This window comes from Thalassophryne amazonica, chromosome 4, assembly GCF_902500255.1.
Source record: "Thalassophryne amazonica chromosome 4, fThaAma1.1, whole genome shotgun sequence".
In the NCBI taxonomy this organism is placed as follows: Eukaryota; Metazoa; Chordata; class Actinopteri; order Batrachoidiformes; family Batrachoididae; genus Thalassophryne; species Thalassophryne amazonica.
Genome location: NC_047106.1, coordinates 8,019,489 through 8,043,204, shown reverse-complemented (window position 1 = coordinate 8,043,204; position 23,716 = coordinate 8,019,489). Strand labels below are relative to the sequence as shown.

At 38.9% G+C, this 23,716-nt stretch overlaps 1 long non-coding RNA gene across 1 annotated transcript; it reads left to right on the top strand.

Moving 5' to 3' along the window:
• The first annotated feature begins 8,224 nt into the window (after positions 1-8,224).
• Positions 8,225-23,682, top strand: LOC117509092. The gene is made up of 3 exons (XR_004560238.1): positions 8,225-8,267; positions 19,223-19,227; positions 23,640-23,682. It is a non-coding gene; the product is annotated as an uncharacterized LOC117509092 (long non-coding RNA).
• Positions 23,683-23,716: the final 34 nt, after the last annotated feature.

Sequence of the window (23,716 nt, the reverse complement as noted above, 5' to 3'; positions counted from 1 at the left end):
GCAGGTACGTAAGGTTTAATTAGGTCAGCTAAGTAGGGAGGTGGCAGTCCATGAACAATTTTATAGACTAGTAGCAGAACCTTAAAATCTTATCTCACTGGGACAGGAAGCCAGTGAAGGCATGCCAAAATGGGTGGAATGTGGTCGAACTTTCTGCTTCGTGTCAAAAGTCTGGCTGCAGCATTTTGAACCAATTGGAGAGCCCTAATGCTGGAGTGCGGTAGGTCTCTCTCTTCTAAGTCCCTGTTAGTAAATGATATAATAATTGATCAACATATTGATTTATTCTGCCTTACAGAAACCTGGTTACAGCAGGATGAATATGTTAGTTTAAATGAGTCAACACCCCCGAGTCACACTAACTGCCAGAATGCTCGTAGCACGGGCCAAGGCGGAGGATTAGCAGCAATCTTCCATTCCAGCTTATTAATTAATCCAAAACCCAGACAGAGCTTTAATTCATTTGAAAGCTTGACTCTTAGTCTTGTCCATCCAAATTGGAAGTCCCAAAAACCAGTTTTATTTGTTATTATCTATCGTCCACCTGGTCGTTACTGTGAGTTTCTCTGTGAATTTTCAGACCTTTTGTCTGACTTAGTGCTTAGCTCAGATAAGATAATTATAGTGGGCGATTTTAACATCCACACAGATGCTGAGAATGACAGCCTCAACACTGCATTTAATCTATTATTAGACTCAATTGGCTTTGCTCAAAATGTAAATGAGTCCACCCACCACTTTAATCATATCTTAGATGTTGTTCTGACTTATGGTATGGAAATTGAAGACTTAACAGTATTCCCTGAAAACTCTCTTCTGTCTGATCATTTCTTAATAACATTTACATTTACTCTGATGGACTACCCAGCAGTGGGGAATAAGTTTCATTACACTAGAAGTCTTTCAGAAAGCGCTGTAACTAGGTTTAAGGATATGATTCCTTCTTTATGTTCTCTAATGCCATATACCAACACAGTGCAGAGTAGCTACCTAAACTCTGTAAGTGAGATAGAGTATCTTGTCAATAGTTTTACATCCTCATTGAAGACAAGTTTGGATGCTGTAGCTCCTCTGAAAAAAGAGAGCTTCAAATCAGAAGTGCCTGACTCCGTGGTATAACTCACAAACTCGCAGCTTAAAGCAGATAACCCGTAAGTTGGAGAGGAAATGGCATCTCACTAATTTAGAAGATCTTCACGTAGCCTGGAAAAAGAGTCTGTTGCTCTATAGAAAAGCCCTCCGTAAAGCTAGGACATCTTACTACTCATCACTAATTGAAGAAAATAAGAACAACCCCAGGTTTCTTTTCAGCACTGTAGCCAGGCTGACAAAGAGTCAGAGCTCTATTGAGCCGAGTATTCCTTTAACTTTACCTAGTAATGACTTCATGACTTTCTTTGCTAATAAAATTTTAACTATTAGAGAAAAAATTACTCATAACCATCCCAAAGACGTATCGTTATCTTTGGCTGCTTTCAGTGATGCCGGTAATTAGCTATCTTAGCTAATTATAGGCCAATCTCCAACCTTCCTTTTCTCTCAAAAATTCTTGAAAGAGAATTTGCAGAGGAATGGTCTATTTGAAGAGTTTCAGTCAGGTTTTAGAATTCATCATAGTACAGAAACAGCATTAGTGAAGGTTACAAATGATCTTCTTATGGCCTCAGACAGTGGACTCATCTCTGTGCTTGTTCTGTTAGACCTCAGTGCTGCTTTTGATACTGTTGACCATAAAATTTTATTACAGAGATTAGAGCATGCCATAGATATTAAAGGCACTGCGCTGCGGTGGTTTGAATCATATTTATCTAATAGATTACAATTTGTTCTTGTAAATGGGGAATCTTCTTCACAGACTAAGGTTAATTATGGAGTTCCACAAGGTTCTGTGCTAGGACCAATTTTATTCACTTTATACATGTTTCCCTTAGGCAGTATTATTAGACGGCATTGCTTAAATTTTCATTGTTACGCAGATGATACTCAGCTTTATCTATCCATGAAGCCAGAGGACACACAGCAATTAGCTAAACTGCAGGAATGTCTTACAGACATAAAGATATGGATGACCTCTAATTTCCTGCTTTTAAACTCAGATAAAACTGAAGTTATTGTACTTGGCCCCACAAATCTTGGAAACATGGTGTCTAGCCAGATCCTTACTCTGGATGGCATTACCCTGACCTCTAGTAATACTGTGAGAAATCTTGGAGTCATTTTTGGTCAGGATATGTCATTCAATGTGCATATTAAACAAATATGTAGGACTGCTTTTTTGCATTTGCGCAATATCTCTAAAATTAGAAAGGTCTTGTCTCAGAGTGATGCTGAAAAACTAATTAATGCATTTATTTCCTCTAGGCTGGACTATTGTAATTCATTATTATCAGGTTGTCCTAAAAGTTCCCTGAAAAGCCTTCAGTTAATTCAAAATGCTGCAGCTAGAGTACTGACGGGGACTAGAAGGAGAGAGCATATCTCACCCATATTGGCCTCTCTTCATTGGCTTCCTGTTAATTCTAGAATATAATTTAAAATTATTCTTCTTACTTATAAGGTTTTGAATAATCAGGTCCCATCTTATCTTAGGGACCTCATAGTACCATATCACCCCAATAGAGCGCTTCGCTCTCAGACTGCAGGCTTACTTGTAGCTCCTAGGGTTTGTAAGAGTAGAATGGGAGGCAGAGCCTTCAGCTTTCAGGCTCCTCTCCTGTGGAACCAGCTCCCAATTCAGATCAGGGAGACAGACACCCTCTCTACTTTTAAGATTGGGCTTAAAACTTTCCTTTTTGCTAAAGCTTATAGTTAAGGCTGGATCAGGTGACCCTGAACCATCCCTTAGTTATGCTGCTATAGACTTAGACTGCTGGGGGGTTCCCATGATGCACTGATTGTTTCTTTCTCTTTTTGCTCTGTATGCACCACTCTGCATTTAATCATTAGTGATTGATCTCTGCTCCCCTCCACAGCATGTCTTTTTCCTGGTTCTCTCCCTCAGCCCCAACCAGTCCCAGCAGAAGACTGCCCCTCCCTGAGCCTGGTTCTGCTGGAGGTTTCTTCCTGTTAAAAGGGAGTTTTTCCTTCCCACTGTTGCCAAGTGCTTGCTCACAGGGGTTGCCTTACAATATAAAGTGCCTTGGGGCAACTGTTTGTTGTGATTTGGCGCTATATAAATAAAATTGATTTGATTTGATTTGATCAGGGTCTCAACCTAGGTTAAGCGTTAACTGGTCAAATTGATGCCGATGTCTCACTTGACCAAGAACCATCATTTCAGTCTTAGAGTTTAAAAGTAGAAAGTTTCTAGACATCCAACTTCTCACTGATGCAAGGCAATCTTCTAAGGATTTTATGTGAATGAGATTACCAGCGGTTATCAGCATGTATAACTGAGTATCAAAATCTGCTCCAGAGCACTCTTGACCTGATTGGGGCAACGGTTCATCTTTCAGCAGGACAATGATCCTAAACACACAGCCAAGATATCAAAGGAGTGGCTTCAGGACAACTCTGTTAATGTCCTTGAGTGGCCCAGCCAGAGCCCAGAGCTGAATCCGACTGATCTCTGGAGAAATCTGAAAATGGCTGTGCACCGATGCTCTCCATCCAACCTGATCGAGCCTGAGACGTGCTGCAAAGAGGAATGGGCCAAACTGCCCAAAGATAGGTGCACCAAGCTTGTGGCATCATATTCAAGAAGACTTGAGGCTGGAATTGCTGCTCAAGGTGCTTCAACAAAAAATATTGGGAAAAGGGTGTCAATACTTATGTACATGTGATTTCTTCAATTTTGTATTTTTAATAAATAAAAAAAAATGTAATGTTGTCATTATGGTGTTCTGTGAGTCGAATTTTGAGATGAAAAAATAATTTACTCCAATTCTGAATACGGCTGTAACAAAAAATAGAAAAATACTACCCTCTGGATGCACTGCAGTCCAGAAATGCCCCCCCCCCCCCCCAAAAAAAAACCAAAACAAAACAAAAAAACAAAAACAAAATCTGCCCACAGTGAGATAAAACTCTGCAAATTAGTGTTGCTATGGACACAACATGTTTTGGTCAAGGTGGTGCCGCCATTCCCACTTTAAGATCCTTGAAGGGCGCGAACTGTCAAGACCTGCTTTGTGAGTATTCCTTGTGTTGTGATTAGCTTACCTGAGTATTTTAAAGTACAAATATTTGGAAAACAAATTTCACAGTACTAAAATCCTAAATTGGTCATTTTTTTTTCCACAAAGAAAGGCTAGAAAAGCTGTGTGACACAGCTGTGATGCTTAATATTTTCAATTATGCCAAAAATAAATAAATAAATAAAGTATGTGGGACTGATCTCTAATTCGAAAGACAAATGTGTCTGCTACAATTTCAGTTTTTTAATTTACATTTCATCAGGACAAAAAATGTAAGCACTGTGAAACTACTGAACACAGTGTTTCTTCAATAATTAAATTTTTATTTCTAGGTTTCAGCAATAATTAAAATTTCAAAGAACAGAGAGTATAGCATAGAGAGTGAAAGGCTAAACACATCTTTCTTTACATTATTACAGTATTGTCTTAATAAAAAAAGAATCCTAATGACAGTTGTTAAGTAGCCTATTACTTTGAGGTTCTGCAAGCATTATTACTGTTTGATGATATATAGACAGATAGTGAAGAGCTTGGCTCATTAATGTCACTGACATCAAACAAAGTTTCACTGTCAGACAAGAGGCTCTCTTTTTCAAACAAAGTTGTGCTCAATGAGGATGTAAAGCAATTGATGAGATAATCTATCTCACTCACAGAGTTTAGGTAGCTACTCTGCACTGTGTTGGTATACGGCATTGAAGAACATAACAAAGAAGGAATCATATCCTTAAACCTAGTTACAGCGCTTTCTGAAAGACTTCTACTGTAATGAAACTTATTCCCCACTGCTGGGTAGTCCATCAGAGTAAATGTAAATGTTATTAAGAAATGATCAGACAAAAAGGGGTTTTCAGGGAATACTGTTAAGTCTTCAGTGTGACCAAAAAATGACAAAGATGTTAAAATGACCTGGGAAATTGCACTTACTGGAGGCTGATGATTGTATGTGGACTTGACCAAATGTAATCAGTTTTCATGCACATAATGCTTGATGCTTATTTAAGGCAGGGGTTTATTTTTTTTTTTCCCAGACACAGTTTTGACTCAGCCATTAAATGAGGCAGGTCCCAATTCAAGGAAATACAGTATAGAGTTATTTGACAGGAGAAGGCTATTGTTTTGTTTGAAGTTTGTTCAGGCAGTTAAAAATAAGGAACAGGAACAAAATATGAAAATGCTTAAAAAAAAATCTCACAGCAACATGATCAAAGTGAGAGCAAGAGGAGGAAAAAGGGATCTGTTATTTATCTCTTCAGTGAGGAGACAGCTTGATTAAATATTCAGTTTGATATCAGGTAGGTTTGTGTTTAACTCACTTGACACTCATCCCAAATGAGCCTCAGCTGCAAAGGTAATTTGTAGCCATGCTGTGGCTGAACCATGTAAGTTATTTAAAAACTTAACTTACAAAAACACTTGACTTGAATGAAGTGTATGCCAATGAAGGGATCAATATAAAATGTGCAATTAGATGAGATAAATTATGAATGTGATTTAAAAACCTAAAGATCTCAATAGTTGTGATGACAATTTGAGATATGCGCCTTTAAATGGCTTTGCATCAGTGTCGAGACACATGATGAACCAAACAGTCCTGCACATTATGACTCTTTAAATGCAGCATTGACTGATTTTTGTATCTATTATGGAATCTATATTTTCTGAATTGGCCTCGAAAAAAATTTGAGTCCATGGTCCTCCTTTGGAAAAGGGTGGATTGAACACTCTAGGTTAGGGGAGCATTATTGCCCCAAGTAGAGGAATTTAAGTGTCTCAGGGTCTTGTTCATCTGCCAGGATAAGTTGGGCCATATTGTCTAGACAGAATTCATGAAAAGTGACTTCATAAAAAGATGACCCGGCATTTTTGAGTCAAAGTATCAGTATTGTTTTTAACTTGTTCAAATAGTCCAGTTCAGGAAAAGTAGGATACAAAGCTACCATTTTTATTTTTAGCTTCTAAATGGACAAGAAAATGTAAACGATAGATAAACGACACATTTTAATGAAAGCGTTCAACATTTCTATGTGTTTTCCTGAATAACATGACAAAAATCATATTGCTCTTAAAATGTTGAGTAAACACAATGAACAACTGAATTTGTCACTTCTACATGTTCTACATCATTTCACTAAGAAGTTACCTGATGTTTGTAATTTATTGGTTTAACAGCGGTCGCACAATACCGCTTATGAGGAGCAAACGACTCACAAATGGTGCATGTATTCTGATGTCCAGATTGTTTTTGTAAATTATGACAAACATAAATGACCATCAGACCAAAATAAGAAGACAAATATTCAATATCCACACAATATCAATATGCATGTTCATTGCTGAGAGAACACATATTTTGATGTACCATCCTTCAAACAAACATCCATCATGTCCTGTTGCTCTTTGCTTTTCTTAAGCATGATAAACTTGATATGTGGAAAGTTTATTAAACAATATTCAGAACTGAGACAGTAGTATAAGATCACATTAGTAGAGGGCATTGGTTCAAACAATGGCATACTATGACATTTTGCCTATTTAAGGATACTTACATTTTTCCAAAGAATAATTTTTATTAGAGCTTTGTATCTATTTTTCCAAGATTCAGGAGAGTTTATTCCATGAAAAAGTGGATACCAATTTCTCCTCCAAATGTCGCTTTCTGGGGAAAAAAAAAAAAAACACAAAAAAGTGGTAAATGGTCTCGTCTAATGGACAGATTGAGGTGGCATCTGATGTACAATACCATGGACATGCTACTGAACAAAGAACTGAGCCAGAAGGAAATACTCAGTTTACACCTCCATCCTCACCAGTGGTCATGAACTTTGGAGTAATGACCAAAGGAATAGGGCCATCGATACAAGCAGTGGAAATGAGAAAACTTCCACTGGGCATCTGCACAGGGTGATAAGCTTGAATATTTGGGAGTAACTGAGCACAGCTGTTGCATCTTTGCTTCGAAAGGAGCCAGCTGTGGTTGTTTGGGCATCTAGTGAGGATGTCCCTTAGTCATCTCACTAGGGAGGTCTTCCAGGCACAAAGTCAGTAAATAAGTAAGTTCATGCCTTGTCTACAAACACACACACACACACACACACACACACACACACACACACACACACACACACACACACACACACACACACACACACACACACACACACACACACACACACACACACACACACACACACACACACACACACACACACGTCCACCACCACCACCACACCTACAGGATCTATTGCTTGGTCCCCAGATGCAGTGTTTGCATGTAAGACATCTACACTCCAGGCATCTGTATGATCCCATGTCATGATTTAATTGTGGGTTCTCTGGAGAAGAATTTCTGAAACCTTACACTCCTTGTGGCCAGTGAACAAAGTCACATCAAGTCATTCCTGGCAAATGTGCAATGCTGTAGTGAAGATGTTGCTGTAGGGGAAAAGCTACAAGAGGTCAACCATCAAATCAACACTGGGTAAGTTTCAGACACTGCCATCTAACAGGAACAGTTCTTCAGTTTAGACACTGAAATCAGAACAGACCAGAAAATCCAAAACATGTGACTTAATTGCTCTGTCAAATGATTTGCTGCAAATCACAGGCAATCTTAAGTCAACTGAATATGGTTGAGATATCTAGCTGAAGCAATAAGGACATATTCTGCAGTTAAAATGTTCATATTCCACATTTTGGTTTGAGTATCCCAATCTATGTAGGTCCATTTCCAGATGCAGTAGTTCAGTGTAAATTCTGTACTGAAGGAGTAGTGGAAATCTAATGTACTTAGCGTTTATATTAAAAAAAAAAAGTAAAAAAAAAAAGAAGTAAAGAAAGAAATAAAGAAAAGTAAAGAAAAAAGAAAGACCCCAAAAAAGTGACTTGCAGAAACCTTCAACTGATGTCTGCAGTCTGAAAGGGGTGCATGTGCTGTCCAGGTGTACAGTCACAGTTGCCTGTCACAGGTGGTAAAGCTTTCGTGTGGAGGAGGATTTGGGGAGGTGATGGTCTAGTGGTTAAAGCATTGGGCTTGAGACCAGACAATCCTCGGTTCCAATCCCAGTCTAACCTGAAAACTCACTATCGGCCCTTGGGCAAACTCCTTAAACTCCAACTTGCTCCCAGTGTGTTGTGAGCGCCTTGTATGGCAGCACCCTGACATCAAGGGGAAGGTGAGGCATTATTATTGTAAAGCGCTTTGAGCGTCTGATGCAGATGGAAAAGTACTATATAAATGCAGTCCATTTTGTGTAAACTCTCCAGTGGACATTTGGAGTTGATCATGTTCAAAAACAAAAGTGCCAAATACTTCTTCACACAATATATACTTCAACTAAAGCCATGTCTTTGCAGGCCCATCAGTGCTTCTCCCTGGAATCTATACCACAAATTGCATGTCTGACCTACTCCAGACAGGATGCCAGTCTATCATAGGTTATATCCCAGCCAAACAAGACCCAATTCCAGCTGGGTGGACTGAGACAAAGCAGATGAACTGTTTTTTTCTTTTTCCCAGGAAAGTGACAGATAGCATGATAAGCAACCTAATCCAAGTCAACATACTCGTAATGCAACTCTTCATCCCACAGACAGACAACCATCCACTCTAATACCCCCCACTACCAAATTACCTGATCAACTTAACTGCTTGTGTGCGCACGCTGCTGTGACCACTCTGAAGCCAATCTCCCACTGCCGATTGGTGACCAGCACTTTGCATCCCAGTTTCAAAAAGAGGAAATTAGGCCCAGTTTATTGAAACTGTCAAATAGTTTTCTTACTAATGTGCAACAGTAATAACATGGCTACCAGCACAGAAGCCAGCTGAGAGCAGCCACAAAGCCTAGCTCTCTACCCAATCACAACGCTCCCATCAGACGGCGGTCTTGGAAAATAAAGCAGTGCTGACTTATGGTTTTGATTTATTTCAAATTGAAAACTCAGCTGAAAACAAATTTTTAGGAGTAATAATAGACAGTAAATTAACATGGAAAGCCCACATCAGACACATAAAAATGAAAATTTCAAAAAGCCTCTCTATTATGAATAAGGTAAAGCAATTTCTTGATCATAATGCACTCCGTACATTATACTCAACCACTATTTATACTACAAAAACGAGCAATAAGGATCATACATAAAGTTGGATTTTTAGAACATAGCAATAATCTTTTTATGCAATCAAAATTGCTTAAATTTCATGATCTTGTAAAATATTCTACATTACAGATTTTATTTAAGGTATTTAACAAATCACTGCCAAGTAACATTCTAAAGTTCTTCTCAGTTAAAGAGTGTGTTCATAATCTTAGAGGTTTTGCCAAATTCACATTATTAAAAGTTAGAACCACTCGGAAAAGTTTTTGTGTGTCTGTATGTGGAGCAAAGTTATGGAATGGTTTGGACGTCAGACTCAAGCAATGCCAAAACATTCATGAATTCAAGTCACATTATAAACAGAGGGTCTGGGATCGGTATAGAATGATTGAGACTTAACAATAAAAGCCATTTTACATTCATGGCTCATGATTCTGTATCACAATTGTTGGTTTGTGCATTATATGTTTCTTTCTTTCATATGTTTGGTTCTTCATCATAATTGGTATTGTTGTCTCTTATCATTGTTGGTATGTTTTTTATATGTTTGCTTTCTTACCGTAATTGGTATTGTTGTTTTCTTACCATTGTTGGTATGAGCATCATATGTTTGTTTTCTTTGCCGTAACTGGTATCGTTGATTTCTTACCATTGTTGGTATGTGCTTGTCGCTTGTTTATTATACTGGTATTGTTTTCTTGCTGCTGTTGGTATCTATTGTGGGAATTTACAACTATTTAAATGTATCATTTTCTTAAATTTTCTATCTAATTGACGGGAAGCAGCTATGCACTTTATGTTAAATTTGAATAAAGGGGTGGGATTAAATAAGTTTTCTTCCTCCCACTCCTTTTTGAGCAGATTCAATGTCCTGAGTTAATAGTAAATTCAGTTTTTTTGTTTTTTATGTTATAGTTAATAGTAAATTCAGTTTTTTGTTTTTTATGTATTGTTAAATTGTTTTCTGTTTTTTTTTTTCTGTTTTCTGTATTTCTTATCCTCTGCTCAAATAAAATAGATGATGATGATGATGATGATGATGAATGTTGAATAATGCACTAATTCTGAGGTTTTGTAAAAAACAGACAGATCGCAAAGGATTCTGGGTAAAATGTGCCTCTGCTAAATACTGATTGGTTAAGTCAGTCATTCATTATGTAAACCAACACATTAATGTGACGTGTGTTGGTGTTTACAGATAAATGTGCTTTTGTAAAATATTAATTTTTTTTATTTGTAAAAACAGGCATTTTTACTGAGCCCTGGAAGTGTCATCGCAAAATGTTTTCAATGTGGAGAGAATGTGCGCTTATTTTATTATATTGTGTGCATGTTTTATTATATTGTGCACGCATTTTATTATATTGTAAAACGTGAACTCAATATTGTCTTGACACAAATGTTGGCTATTCGCCCTATTGATGTTTCAAATCCTGAAAACCTCAGAGAGTTTGACACGCTGTGAGATCTCAGTAACATTGAGAACTGCACTGAGATGCTCTGATCACACTGCACTTTAACCGCTGCACACAGACAACACCATTAACATCGGAACATAAAGCTATTTTTATATTGTGCCTAAAACTGTCATGAATATATTCTCTGGGTTTATAGACATTGATATTGTGTTTATTTTCTGTAAACATGCGAGAATCACAGGCTGTCTCTCCGTAATTTTCAATGGAAGCTGCTGTGGGCTACAATCGCTTCCTGATCATGTCGTTCTGGGGGAAAGTGAAGTTTGCTCTTTAACATCTTTTCAGTTTGCATGTATTAAATTCCACGCAGATTAAACGTAACAGACACACATTATTTGTTATAATTGTTTTAGCAAGTTTTTCAGGGTATCATACAGCAGTCTCTCATTAATGTGACGAAAAGCATAAAAAATACATTTTTGTAGTATAATATTAATTTACAACTGTCATCGTGTGGATTCTCTATATGTTGTTTGACTGCAGCGACTCTCTGGCACGCAAGGGATTATGGGATATGTCAATAGGGCGAATGAACACTACTGGCCAGTAGATGGCAGTAGAGACCTTGAAAACTTGCCAAAACAAAATTCCAGATAATCCGAGTCTGCTACATTTAAGATGGGTGGAATTTAATAAACGCAGACACAATAACGTCTATAAACCCAGAGAATATATTCACTTGAGTTTTAGGCACTAGAGTTTAATATTGTTGTCGTCCGTACAGCCTGATCAGAGTGTTTCAAATGCATTTCTCATGTCGTGAACGTACTGAGATTACCCTATCCTACCCATAATACACTGCTGGGCACAGCATATGTCCACACTAAAACCTTAAAAATTAGCTAATTACTTTAAAACTAAAACATATATGTGATATTTTCACTTTATAAAACTTTAGACATGACATTAATTGAAAAAACTTGTCCGACATTAGTTTGGTTAAAAGCTGAACCATAAATTAAAAATGTATGCCTCTGAATGACTTGGGTGATATTGCTCGTGTATCAGTATGCGGTTCATTTTTTGTTTTTGTTTTTTTGGTGGGGGGGACCAGTTCTCCTTTGCCTGCAGGCAGATTAACATTTCCAGCCAAACAACAACATGCTGAGGTTGTGGGTATGACCAGGCAGATTCAAATTTCCAGCCCTGGATATGTGTTGGCCATCTCTTTTTATTTAATCTCTTTCAACAGCACACTTAGCACAGCACACTAGGCCAAACATCAACATGCTTAGGATGAGGCTGTGGGTATGACCAGGCAGATTCAAATTTCCAGCCTTGTATATGTGTTGGCCATCTCCATTTAATCCCTTTCTTCAGCTACTTTGTTTTCAACTGTTAAGCACCTGACTGTCCTGTACAACCCAGTTTGCCTTCCTGTCTGAATACATTATTTTATGTTTGTAAAATTGCAATGTAAAAACAGTGAAATACACCACTACCTTAATTTTGATTCATTGATATTTACATTTACTGTTACCTACCTTTTGTGTGTAATTTTGTTATAAATTTGATTGCAAAACAAAGTCTGCATGAAGGACTTCAAATGTGTTTGTCTTTTAACCAAGTATTTCCACTTAGTTTGGGGAGTCCACCTCTTCTAGTTCTGCTGGACAAACTTTAGTCCATTAACTATTATATTTATAAGACATCAGTATTACAAAAACAAATGTTGGGCAATTGTTTTGATTAAAATGATTGCCATTTGGCTTATGTCTAAAATAGGTTAACACGGGCAGTGCCGGGTACTCCAGCTAGTTAATCATGAATGAATCATTGATGCAGGGGTGGAGGCCAAGTGGTTAGTGCACTTTGTTTCATTGTGGAAAGTTCCCCGTTTAAACCCCACCCTGCCACATTTTTCCGTGTAATGTGGAGGTGTGTCAGGAATGGCATCTGCAGTTAAACTTGTGCCAAATCAACATGCAGATCCACCTTGGCTCTGCTGTGACAACCGAGTCAAAACAAAGGAGCAGCTGAAGGGACTTTTTACAAATGAATCATTGATGGAAGCTTAATAGATGCCACAGAGAAGGCGGTCAGCTGTCAGTTAACCTATGCAATTATATAAACTGCATGAAACAGAAGGTTTTACCCATGACAGTCAATACTTTTATTCAAGACGACCTCCAGTGTCGCTTCTGACTCTTTGGTAATGGCAATTCTGCTCAGAGACAATTCTACAAATTCTTGACATTTCGCCCAAAATATCAACATAAACAAATGCAAATTGTCAGAAGGGAAACAAAAAGGGGAAGAGGCAAGAAAACATCATCCGATTGATTAAATCCCACCTTTTTAAAGCACAATCAGATAAATTGATGCACTCAGCATGTTTCCCTTTGGAGGTGTAATTGAAGGCCATGAACACAAACACAGCAGGGAGCTGAATCGAGCAATGTCATTTCTATTTTGACAGGAAATACTTAATTTAAGAGTTTGAAAAATGTGATTTGTGGGAGGTCAGTGTCACAGCTGCACAGTCAAGTCAGGTGAGATGTGTGGGGCCGCCAGATCGGAGACATGTGGCGGCAGAGCAGAGATCTTGGTAAACTGGAAGATTGCACAGAATTTTAAAATACGAAGGAGAAAAAGAAAAGAAACACACACACACAGCATTAATGCAACCTAATCAATGACTGTTCTCTCATTCATTCATCATTCTGTCCATCAGAAGCATTGACATTCACAGTCGCCTTTTGAGCATTTGACACCCGTTTAACTCTTCAGTCTTTCCTTCATCCATCTTTTCAGCAGAAAGAAAATCTGAAAGCTGCCGCTTTTCTTCTTCATGGTGATATGTTGATGTAGAAATCCAATTTGTCTTATGACGAGACAAGAAACAAGACTGAAAGCCAAAACCGTCTGTTGTATCTAATCCAATTATAAAAAAGTGTCAGTTTGCACATTTTTAAATATGTGAATAAATACAGAAATAAAATGGCATTCTTGTGGAATTAAGACTTGTAATTATCAACAAAAATTCTTTATAAATGTAGAAATGGTTAATTGACAGCCATATCATTTTAAATGTAGAGTGTTTGTCTGAAAGCTTATAAACACATTAATGCACCCATTACTTAAATTACATATTTTGTTATATTAGGGGAGGTGATGGTCTAGTGGTTAAGGTGTTGGGCTTGAGTTCAGAAGATCATGGGTTCAAATCCCCGCCTGACTGGAAAATCACTAAGGGCCCTTGGGCAAGGCCTTTAATCCCCTAGTTGCTCCCAGTGTGTAGTGAGCGCCTCGTATGGCAGCACCCTGAAATTGGGGTGAATGTGAGGCATAATTGTAAAGTGCTTTGAGCGTCTGATGCAGATGGAAAAGCGCTATATGAATGCAGTCCATTTACATATTTTATCATTTCAGATATTCATCATTGGACTGAAGTTCAGGGATTGACTCATATCTCTTGCAGTTATTTATTCCAGTGAAACTTACACTTGAATCCAACATTCAGGTCTCACAAACTGCGTGATCTTAGCCCCTTTAAACACAGTAACGCAAACACACACACACACACACACACACACACAGCTGGATGAGTGTTACACTGTGTGCACAATAATTAGGCAAGTGAGTGTTCTACATTTATATTCATATATTAATTTATAAATCCATCCTCTTTACCTGCTTACTCCAGTTTAGGATAACAGGCCTGACTGTGGCCATCCCAGCAGTCATGGAGCTTGAGGTGGTGTACACCCTGGACACGACCACAGAGATGGACAAAACACATTTACACTTGCACGCACACCTACCATAAATTTGGAGTCACCAGTTCATCTATGCCGCATGTCTCTAAGTTGGAGGAACTCCATGTCGCTGACCAAATGCCCCAAGAACCCCCCCCCCCAAAAAAAAAAAAAAAAATTGGTCCGACATGCCTTCACTGCTCATGTGTCAGCAAAGCAACAGTTCATTGCCAACCACCTTGTTTCTGCTTTAAACTGCACTTCACTTTCTACACAAATTCAGCATTATTTCATAATCAATGAAGGAGGAAGCAATCAGAGTGCCACAGCAGCACATCTGAGTCTGACATGCTGCTGCGCCTTCGTCATTTCAAAGCATCAGTAACGACTCACCGATTATCACCTCGTTTCTGCCTAAAACTGACTTTAGAATGATTTAAGAGGTTTGAATTTGTCATCTGATGGTTAATCACATTATTCCCTTTGACTCAGTCAGTCTCAAATGCATGCGCAGTGATGGCAGGGCGGACGGTTGGCGACACTGGAACACCCAAAGGTAGCCCACGTGAACATGGGAAGAACAACTCCACACAGAAAGGATCAGGTGTGAAGTGATCCCATGACCTTCTTGCTATGTGGCAACCTTGCTAACCACAAAAAAAAAGTACCTTCCATGTTCTAACATTATTTCCATTCAGTGGCTTCATTAGGGTGGTCCATAAAAATGGTCAAAAATTTTTTTTCAAAAAACTTCAAGGCTCACCCTCTAAATTTGTTGTACCTAACATAAAAACACATCATGTACAATTTCATAAAACTCTAATCATTTTTACTGGTAGCACACAGCCCTTAAAGATTTTGCTCGCAATAACTTTGTCATATAGTATGGTCATTTCCAGATATTTCCAAATTATTTCTGTCAGTTTAATATTGATATGTCAGGACAGAAATTATGGCAATACATTGGAAAATCAAATCTTTTCATATCCCATAAAATAGTTAACACTAAAACATGAATTGTGAGATGCAGTTCTTCTCGTACATATATCATGCTCCTACAATACCTACATACTGGGGTAGCGAAGATTTTGTAACAATCAAACATTGCATTTTCATTTTATTGATGAAATACTGTTTCATTATTGATAAATTTAAATAAGTCTATGCTTTATATATTTCCACATATATTTTGATCTAGCTCCAAACAATAATATTCTTTATGCCTTGCAGTACTTAATATTCAAAAATGTATGAATCAGCACAAGAACCAATTATACAGCTGTGTAACATAAGAGAACATCCTTTACATGATAATGATATTTAAGTTGCTTGCATCATGACCAAGACTTGCTGCCGTTTCAGTCAGAATATAGGTGGCCCTTCTGTCTGTTGTTTTGGTCCTATCCAATGCTGCTGCAAGTCCTGGTGTTACAACAGCTTTAATTTTACTGGCTTTTTGTGGCACTGGCATAACAAATTCTTCATCTGGACTTTCCGTGTTCTTTTCACTCTGGCTGGAGACAGTGTCAGGTAGTGAGACATTAGTTTCTCTTTATATTTTGCTTCTGCAACTTTCCTTTTTTCTGTTCTTTGTTCTTTGGCAGTTTGTATTTTATCTATGCCTGTCATGCATCCCCTTCTACCTTTCTCTCGCTGAGCAAGTAGGAACTGTCTGTCATCTTCAAACTTTATCATTGTTAGGACATCCTGATGTGCCATGTCAAACAAGTCCTCCAAAGATTCACAAAACACTGTTTCATCTTTCTTCTGCTTGTCTGTATTGTGATTCTTGGTCTTTTTCAATGTTTTCCATTTGCCGAACACCTTTTCTAACTTTGTGATCAGATGCTGCTTTGCCCTCAGTGGGATTCTAGCTCTCTCCCAAAAAGGAATTGCCATGTCTATAGAGGTCACAGCAGCATCATGGACAGTTTTCTTCTAATCAGTGTGTTTGAAGAAAAATACCTTGAGTATTTGCCCATTTGAGGGCAATTTGTTTCCCTTTATTTCAGTCGGTGGAACCAATAAGGTATACAAATGTTCTACTTCTAGTAGCTGACATGTTTTACTGAAGTTTCCAGTTAATGGTTAAGCATGTTAAGTCAGCAAGTGTCTCTTTTTACATTTATCTCATGTTAGATTCACCATCACCAAAGATATGAAAGAAAAGAAGCTGTGAATTGAAGCAAAATTTTCAGCTTGTAGCCTAAAATAACATTTTTGAAAGTATGTTGTTTGTGAGAAATATTTAAACCCAGGTATAATTTTAAATTGAATATAAAATTATACTTTAGTTACACTCAGGTGGTTAACTTCTATCCTCTTTATAAGTGATGTGATTAGATACTGGATAATGGATAACCTATTGCACGGGCACTCGGGCAGCGATAATTGATATATTTACAACCTTCAGCTATGATGTGCTACCTCTAAATATTAATGTATGACAAAAATATTTGGCAGGCTTTCTTTTTTCCCATAGCATCATAAAATGAAGGGGTGAGAGTAATTAATTTCCAACTTTTATTTTTTTGAACCACCCTAGGCTTCATTCTGAAATCTTGGTGCTCAGTTTCAGAGATCCACCAGGTACCATTTCCAGTTAGCTGGGAGAAAGTGTACATAGACAGGTTTATCACTTTAGCTCCTTTAAAATGGTCTTGGTGTCCATTTGTCCTGAGGTTTCTCTTTTCCCCAAAGTTGTAATGTTTTACACTCCGAGTGGAAATCTGTTCCGATTGCTTGATCCCAAGTACGTCATCGTTCCCAGATGAGTTTCTGAACAATGGGGCATCACAAAACGTACCTCTTATGAACCACTTTCCTTTTCAAAACACACACACAATGTCCGGGATCCACAGGCTCTAGATTGGGTAGTGTTTATAAAATAGGTAGCTCACATATTTCAAGGGTGGTAATAAATTATGAAAACTTTCTATGAGTTGGAATAGTGTGTGGGACCAGATTGTTTTTAGAACCCTGGACCTCAACCCTTTTATTTCCTGATAATTACTTCAATTTTTAAATGTTAATTTACTGTTTTAATGTATTTATAAATTATTTAGGTTCTTATTATCACTTCTATTTTGACATTTGATTTTTAAAATGTACCACAATGGAAATAAGTGTTCTCACTTTAGGTTTATTTAGTGACCTGAGAAAGGCTTTTGAAACAATAGATCACAACATATTTCAAAATATGGAACTGTATGGAATCAGAGGGGTGGCTTTAAACTGGATTAAAAATTACTTACAAAACTGGAAACAGTTTGTTAAATTCGGGGATTGCTGGTCTTCGTATCTGGACATTGTTTGTGGGCTTCCTCAGGGTTCTGTGTTGGGGCCAAAATGATTTATGTAAAGTTTTGGATCTGTTTAAGGCAGTTCTGTTTGCAGATGATACAAACCTGTTTTGTTAGGAGAAAATCTGCAGCAATTATTGCCAGATTTACATATTGGAATGATAACATTAAAGAGATGGTTTGATATTAATAAATTATCACTAAATTTGTCTAAAATTAAAATGTTATTTGGGAATTACAATAAAGAATTAGGGAATTAGTTAAATATACAAGGGGTAATCAAAGAGCATGTCAAAGAAAATAAGTTATTCGGTGTCATTTATGAAGAATTAATTTGGAAGCTCATATTCAACATATTCAAAAGAAAGTGTCAAAAAGTATTGCAAAAAGTGTCAAAAAGTATTGCAGTACTAAATAAGGTAAGACATGTTCTTGATTGCAAAACAATTCATACTCTGTATTGCTCATTGGTTGCTTTATTGGTTATTTTAAGATGTCTATTTTGCTGTTCTGCTCACTTTGTTTTGCTGTTTTGGCTTTGTTGTGATAAGTAAAAGTTGGAGGTGTATATAAGCTTTGCCTCTACCTACACCCTTTCGACTGCATGGGTTGACTGGCTGATGAAAATCAGTTTTGTTTTATTTTGTTGCAAAGTTCTTTCCTTGAACTGAATAAACTTGAGCTTTCTTGGGTCTTCCATGTATTTACAGTTATATTATGTACTTACTAAATATAATCACGTGCGCATGCTTTTAATATATAGATGATTTACTGCCCCCTGTTGGAATGGCTCAGAATGTAGAATGTAATTATCAACATCCATTGTTCAGTGTTACTCACCAATAGCTTTAGTTTCTCCAAAAATCTGTCCTATCAACATTCTGTTTTGGTGGTGTTCATCGTTGACCCAAAACACATGAGCATACCAAACAGCAAATGCCAGCTCTCCCCAGTTTGTCCATGATTGAAGCCACACACACACACACACACACACACACACACACACACACACACACACACACACACACACACACACACACACACACACACACACACACACACACACACACACATAAAATCACAACCCCCTTCTGCTGTCTTTACTGGAAATTGGTGAGCACAGATTTTTCCAGCAAAAATTGCAGTACATTCTGGGAAAAGTGTGGTGCATTGTTGGAAACGAGAAGCCACTGGATACATATTGCCCAACTCCAAGCTACATAAACAGAATATTTCTTTGATTTGAGCATTCTCAGGTGATATGCATTTGTGTAGCAATGTGAACACAAGACATTCTATCTGCAAGGCCACAGTGCTAACCATAAAGTCAGAGCTACCTTTTGTTAAGATATGTTTGTTCATGTTCCAAGATATGTTCCAGTTCACAGATACCGGAATGTGCGAGGACCAAAGCTCACTTCAGATAAAGAATCAGTATCCTGACACTGTGCCATTAAAGTGGGACACTCTGGACTACAGGATATTTTCACAAACACCTCTGCACAAAGGCAGTGTCAGACTGAAGTGGTTTTTCAGTGTCTGACAGTCAGCATTGTGCCATCTCATTAGAGGCATCAGTTTTTTTTAAAGTTCATCCACTTTGAATGTCAGAAAAGAAACTTTTTCCTGTGGCTGCTGATTTTTTTTTTCTTTTTTTTCTTTTTTAAACATTTGCAAGACAGATGCTGGTACTTTAATAAATGTTAAGTAGCTTTTTGTAAATATCACAAGATTAAACAGGGCAAAAGAAAGTGCTTTCCAGCAAATGTGAAAAGTCCTAGTTGTTGTGTGTTGGGGGGTGTGGCTGGATATTTTGGTGTTCTTTTCTTTTCTTTGCTCTTCAGGTGGCATGGAAACTGACTTGTCTGTGGAGAAGGTGCTGGCTGAAGAGTCCTTCACCCTCATCAACATCATGTGCAGCACCTGTGACTGGTGCTCACATGCAACCTTAAAGACTTTCAGCTGAAGCAGATAATTGGATGGCGTTCTGCATTTAAGTCATGTGTGATTCAAGCAGAACTGCCGGGAACTCGACCTTGTGATGTTCGTTTGTGAGACGCTGAGGACCGCGCCTGGGTTTGACACATCGAGCCCGTGAAGCAAGGAAGGGTGAGGACACATGCTGTCAGCACACATTAAAGGTAATTAAGTGTTTGACTAATTGTTGATAGTAACTTGGTGTTTTGTTACACAGTATACTTGAATTGTAATGGGAATTGTGCAGTTTGCTTCTCACTGCTGTGGCGTGCGGATAAGTGATCCTCCACCTGTTATGAGAAGCTGCTCATTTGCATAAAGTTAAAAAAGATACAGACCTGAATGTGTTGCTGATAGCGTGTGTCTTTTGAAAGATATTGTTGTAACTGCTGACTTACCTCACCTCTTCTTTGCTTCACAGAGAGTCAGTTTGTCGTGTCCACCTGGGGGGTGTTTGGTGGTGGTAGTGAGTCCAGGAGCGCCGGGCTTTGATCCTTGCGGGTGCTGGAGAGCGTGCCAACAGTCACTCCACCAGAAGGACGCTATTTTTGTTTTTACACTTTTTATGCACAGCGGGTGTAATAAATATATTGTTTTTGGAACCGCTTTTCTGGTTATTTGTAGCGCTGGGTTCTGTCTGACGCAGGTCCGCTCCTCAACCCGCGTCGACACATAACACTAGTATGAAGAAAAATGTGTTTCTTCTCATTCAGAAGCTTGTGGGTGCAAGATACCTACATTCATCAGCTCACCTTAAAACCTTCAGCTTATCTTCCCAGAGTTCCTGATACTGCTTGTTTGTTTTTGCAGGTTTTTTTACTTCCTTCAATGACAGCCTGATGGAAGGAGAATTTTTCAGAGTATCTTGGACCATGACCAAACAGAGGGTCCTCTAAAAGGCCAAGTCAAGGAGTATGTGGTGGAGCACTTCATCACCACCTCCACACCATGGACCCGAGACCACCGATCAAACATGTTGTAGATGAGTTGAAAAGTGGGTGTGTCCAGTATTCAGTTCAGCACAGGTTTTTGTTATTGTTGATAAGCATTTGTGCTAAAAAAAAATTAATCTGACAGTTCAAGATCATCCAAGATGGCACCGCGTATGGCCGCCTTGGTGTGTACTCTTTAGTTTGATTTTGTGTGGTACCTTTGTGATTTGCAACAGTTCGAATCACTTTCACTTGCGTAGAGCTCACAAAGATCAGGAGAACAAAGCCAGCAGATTTGTTTCCCCCATTTTTCCTTGAGCCTTCAGTGGATTTATTGGGTTTCTTGGCCAAAGCTGCCCTCACCCTGGCCCATGTGGTGAAATGCCGGAGGAGGGAGAGCCAAGCCGGTGCGGCTTTGCCAACACTGCCACCGTACACCGCGTCCAGGAATACTCCAACGCTCTCTACAAAATAAAATGGACAAACTCCAGCTATTGGTGGGGAGAAAGATTTTGCTACATCTGTAGTTTTGTGCTTCACTGAGACTCTGAATAGATTCTGGAATCTGTGCTGCAGCTGGCAGGCTTCCAACTTTCCAGAGCAGACCGAGACACAGGACTCTCCAGCAAAACAAAGGGTTGTGAAATCTGTTTTTACGTCAACATTGGCTGGTGTAACAACATGGCAGTGATCCAACAGCACTGCTATCCTGATATGGATTTTTTTTTTATCCAAACCATTCTACTCGCTCCGTGAATTCACCACATTCATTCAGGTTGGTGTTTACAGTCCACTGCAGGCCAGTGTGCAGGAGACACAGTGCATGTTCACTGACCAGATACTGTGTGTGGAGTGGACTAACCTGGACTATTGTCCTCTGCAACTTTAACAAAAGGTAACTTCTCCCATGAACTCCCCATATACAGACAGCTCATTAAATGTCTGAACAGAGGAACTGAACTCTGGATCAGTGTTACACAACTATGAATGATGCTCATCACGCTGCACTGGGCCACTCTGACCACGCCATGGTCCACCTGATTCCTACCTACAGGCAGAAACTTAAGCTCTGCAAAATTGTAGTGAGGACATCTAAACAATGGAGCAGTGAGGCTGTGGAGGATATTCAGACATGTTTGGAAAACATGGACTGGGATATGTTCAAGACTGCCGCCAACAGTCTGGATGAGTACACAGAGGCTGTGACCTCATGCGTCAGCTTCTGTGAGGACTGCTGCATTCCATCACGCACCAGTGAGCTATAATGACAAACCCTGGTTTAGTCCTAAACTCAGACAGATGAGGCTGCAGAAGGAGGTTTTCAGGAGTGGGGACAAGGTCAGGTTTAAAGAGAAAGCGGTTCGGAAGGTAAAGCCTGTTACACACGAAGAAGACTCTGCTGTGTCCTCTTCCATATAGTACTGAAAGTACTAGTAATGTACATCTATACTCCAATCACCTGTTTTTCCACTGTTCCATTCCATTAGGTTTAATTTCACAGTGAATACAAGGTATGTTAGAAAAATATCTGACCTTTTTATTTTTTGCAAAAACCTGATGGATGTGAATCATGTGTCCTTGCATGAGCCAACTTGAACCTTCGTGCGCAAGCGTGAATTTTTTCCACGCCTGTCGATTGCGTCATTTGCTTGTAAGCAACCTTTGTGTGAGGATGGGTGTAGTCTCTCGTCGGATTTTCTTTGCAAGGAAAATGGCGGAACAACTGGAGCAGCGCAACTGTATCAAATTTTGCCAGAAAATGGGCAACAGCCAGGTGGAAACCATTCGGATTATACAGACGGCTTTCGGTGACGATCCTATGGGTATCACACAGATTAAGGAGTGGTACAACCAGTTTAAAGACGTCCGCACAACAGTGGAGAGCGAGCCGCACTCCGGTTGGCCATCAACATGCTGAAATGACCAGATCATTTCCAAAGTGAATGCTGTGGTGATGCGGGGCCATCGTGTGACTATCCGAGAAATTGCGGAAGAGGTGGACATCAGCATTTTTTCCGCACGTTCCACTGTGACAGAAGATTTTGCCATGAAAAGAGTTGCAGTGAAATTCATCCCGATGGTTTCAGCACGAAGTTGCTGACGGAGCAAAAGCGCCCCCATGTTGAAGTCTCACAGGATATGCTGGACTCTGAAAAATGATGCCCACCTCTTCCACCATTCGGAAGATTCAGACAGCTTTCGGTAGCTTTTCAGTCGTGTGACTATCCGAGAAATTGTGGAAGAGGTGGGCATGTCACAAAATGTCCTCTGAGACTTCAACATGGAATCATGTCAGTCAAGGAAATAAAAAAAAAAAGAAAACACACACACACACACAGAAGTGGAACATCTCTAACCAAGTTCCCTTATTATGAACTAAAGGGGAAAAACAAAAACAAAAAAAATAGTTGGCGGACAACCACTCTCCAATATGGAGGATATTAGAGTAGACAGTTTTCCAATGGAGGAAAGCTCACCCGAGACACCCGAAAGCCTGGGAGGGGAGTCCTGATTAAAAAAAATATATATAATAAAATAAATAAACAAACAACCACACACCTCAACCTATAAGCCTCTTTTTGAATGTGACACTGTTAGCCAAATGTGTGTATTTAGTTAATGTTGGGGATTCAGGTCAAGTTGTCCCTGATGTTTATTAATGGAGCTCATGGAGAAAGGCTTCTTCAGTGGTTATAACAAAAGACGAACTGGACGAAATGGGGTAAAACGTAACAAAATGGAGCAACATGCAAAATGGGATCACGTGCTGCCACCTAAGGTCGATTACCATTAATGGATGAAATGTTGGAATTTGCTTCGGAGATGGATTGTGGCATCAATTTTGCATTAAGCATATGTTATGATATCCCATTGTGCTCTATTCTGCACCATGGAGGTGATGGTCTAGTGGTTAAGGCACTGGACTTGAGACCTCGGTTCAAATCCCAGCCTGACTGGAAAGTCACGAAGGGCCCTTGGGCAAGATCTTTAATCCCCTATTGCTCCCGGTGTGTAGTGAGCGCCTTGTATGGCAGCACCCTGACATCGGGGTGAATGTGAGTCATTATAAGTGCTTTGAGCATCTGATGCAGA